Raw genomic sequence first — 3,515 nt, forward strand, 5'->3', positions numbered from 1 at the left:
AAACATCCATTAATGACTCAATAAAAAAGACAATTATTCAATTAAAAAAATACAACTCTGATATATATCTTTCATCAAAAACTAGTAATTATTTAAGATATAAGTAGCTATGATATCTATATTTTTATAACAATTATTGAACTTTATTACTTCCATATTATTATTATTACTGTGAACTTCAGACATGTAACTTTTCAGTGGCTTATTAAATACTTACCACATTGTTACGTAATGTCGATACAAGGGAAAAAAGGTATTTCTACCTTAGAGAAACCCATGGTAGAGACATGTATTTTTAAATAGATAAATTAGTACTAAAAGACAAAGACTCAACAAAGAAATATGGTCTAAGTGTTTCTGAATCCTGGAGATGTACTATTATGTCCTATGTGTCCTTACTTATGAGGCAAAATAATATGGAAACAATAATCTGAGAGAATAATCTGAGAATGATGCTTGCTTTGGCAGCACATATACTAAAATTAGAATCATACAGAGAAGATTAGCCTGGATCCTGTGCAAGGGTTCTTGAAGTGTTCCATATTAAAAAAAAAATAATAATCTGAGAATGATTAAGGCTGAATCTGAGATAAACCAACCTGGTTGTGCAATTGACTGGCCTCTTTAGGAATGGTCTTCCTTCAAGATCATGGTGTCCAAAGATATAATTTGCTATACCTTAAACGTAATAAAAGCAGTCACCTGTTGGAAAGTTTTAGTAAGTATATTTAGGTAGAAGTGACACCCAACCAGTTTCTAAAGCTCTTTGGAAAATCCCATGCCCTTGAGTGAGAGAGATCGAAAAGGCAAAGCTGGGTGTAAGAACCCAGCATGATTGAGCTACAGGGTACAAGTTAGAATTCAAGAAATCCCTCTACAATGGGGAAGAAGCACACAGAGGTGCTGAGTGTAACAGACTGAGGTTTAAGGCCCACTCACTGTAGCCAAAGTTTGTGTTGAGGTTGGCTTCAGTATGAAGAGTAAAGCTGGCAATTCAGATGTTATTAACACAAAGCAAAGAGCATCAATAAACATTTCTGAGAAAGGTGTTCAGTGAATGCTCTACTATATTCCACATTTCAAAAAAGTTCAGACCATAGTAGAACCAATGAATAATGCAATCAAAGAACATAAAGTTAATATAATCTTTCATTTTTTCAACAGATTGACAGTATATAAGAATCACTTATCAAAGAGACTCCTCTGAAACAAATATGTATGAGTGAATTTTTGGAAACAAAATAAAACTTGTTTTTGTATTTTCTCAGAATAAAAGCCTGGCAGTTCATTTGGGCTATTTTTTTTTATGACTATTTGCAAGTGGAGACAATATTTTGTTTTTGTGGACTATCTCATTTTTAGCTAACAGTCCTGTTAACAGAGTACTGTAAAACTGAGGTCCATACATCTAACTATTCTCAAATACATTTCTAGCCATAATCCTTCAAAACTCTTTATGAAACTCACCTCCTTCATTGAACCTCACTCCATTTGATAGTCAATGAAGTGGGTATTATCAAATTAAAATATATCAGCATGCATATAAATGTTAATTTGTTCTAATGTGTGGTCTTCAGTAGGATTTCTAAGACTTTTGTTTGATTAGCTTTTAAAATCTTTCAGCGTCTTAAGATTATTTTTATGGCTTATAATGTACCCTTAAAATATATTGATTCTTGTAATAATATAAGATCCATGTACTTCATTTATGCCAGCTTACAGATCACTCTCAAGTGCTTTGATTTTACGTTTTTCCCTGGCAGTTAATTTAAAGTTAGAACATTGGTCTTCCAAATCTGACGTTTGTGTGATTGGTGGATTGTACTGAAATTTTATTCACCTTTATCTTGCTTTTGTGCTCACTGGCTCATCAGATGCTGTGCTGTCAAAAAAAGAGCATTAACAACTTCTTTACCTCTCTGTCTACAGTGTGTCTTTTGCAAGAGTATTGCTGATCAGTTCATGAATAGTTCTTAGCTTGGCTATAGCCTTCGACTCACTATAACATTTATAGCCTTCAGGGAGCTATTTTTCTTTGCATTTCCTAATCTTGTGATTTATATACTAGTAAGCCCAAGGGCTACTTCTCATCCCTAAGGTGGCTACACACACTCTCTCTTTATTTTGTTGCTAAATCTGCCTTTTCCCTCTTTTAAAGTAACCATTACTTTCTATATTCTTTGAGAACTTTTTTTTCAAGACCGGCTCAATTTTTCTTGCTGGCTCTAAAGAAAACCTATTACTAAGCTACTATTAAGTCCTGCTAGTATATATTCTGATCACTATGAAGAAGTAGCCAGGTGATGGTACTTTTATTTTTAAATATTTTTACAAATATTCTGGACTACTGAGAATCTCAGCCTTTAGTTTCTACCTGTTAATTTCTACTTCATTCAAGAAAATGTACATTTAAGAAAATTTAGCATAAAAATATTACTCTTGCTTTCTGGATTTAAATTTAAATACAGTGTTTACATTTTTAAGCCTCACCTTGAACTAAGGTTTTGTTATCTCCTGTTCTTATTCAACACCTTTATCTATGAATGTCCTTCTACTCAACAATTGCATGACCCCCCCAAAACAAACAAACATATCATCTCAGAACAGTGAAGATCTTCTAGGCTTAAGTGGGTAACTTAGATTTATACACACATAGACACACATTGTCACAAGAATGTACATTTGTGTGTATGTACTCACGTGTATACATACATGCATGTATATGCATGCATATATAATTAAATATTTATTTTCTTTATTATCTACATATGTTTATGAATATATGTGTGTACAAATATATGTTTAATGCATGTGTATATTCATAAGTGTTTATCATGTATGTATGTGCCATTTCCTCTCCTATGTGACCATTCATACCATCACACCATACTACTTCTTTTTCATTAACGTTCTTTGCTGAGAATGTCGTGTATTTTTTTCAGCTTTATTGAAGTATAATTGACAAAATAAATACTACATATATTTACAGTGCACAATGTGATGTTTGATATACATTGCAAAATGACTAATACAATAAAATTAATTAACATATCCATCAACTCAAGTAGGTATCATTTGTGTGTGTGTGTGTGTGTTGATAACATTTAAGATTTACTATCTTAGCAACTTTTAAGTACAGTATTAATACAGTATTATTAACTATAGTCATCATACTGTACATTAAATCTCCAGAATTTATTCATCTTGCATAACAGAAATGGCATCTTTTTAAACTGAGAACATTGAAGTAATCAGGAGAAAACCTCCACAATTTTCCACTTAACTTCATGGGTTTGTGTCCATACACTATACCTCTTCCTACTTATATGGATTAAACTGTCCATGCTCCTAGCTAAGGACAGCTTCTGCAGTTCACATTGGGCCAATCTTTTCTGATCTACTCAAGGATAATATTCCAGCAAGTCTACCCTTTCTCGATTTCATCAAATTATCCCTTTCTCCTGAACCATTTATGTAAACTTGCAAACATCCTATATTTCAAAAAACTAAAACAA

General features: G+C 32.4%; 1 pseudogene; it reads left to right on the forward strand.

The window, feature by feature from the left end:
* The first annotated feature begins 456 nt into the window (after positions 1 to 456).
* On the forward strand, positions 457 to 548 carry LOC114888461 (annotated as a pseudogene).
* The last annotated feature ends 2,967 nt before the right edge of the window (positions 549 to 3,515 follow it).

The sequence above is a fragment of the Monodon monoceros genome, unplaced genomic scaffold, assembly GCF_005190385.1.
Source record: "Monodon monoceros isolate NGI ecotype Baffin Bay Population unplaced genomic scaffold, NGI_Narwhal_1 Super_Scaffold_8, whole genome shotgun sequence".
Taxonomy (NCBI): domain Eukaryota; kingdom Metazoa; phylum Chordata; class Mammalia; order Artiodactyla; family Monodontidae; genus Monodon; species Monodon monoceros.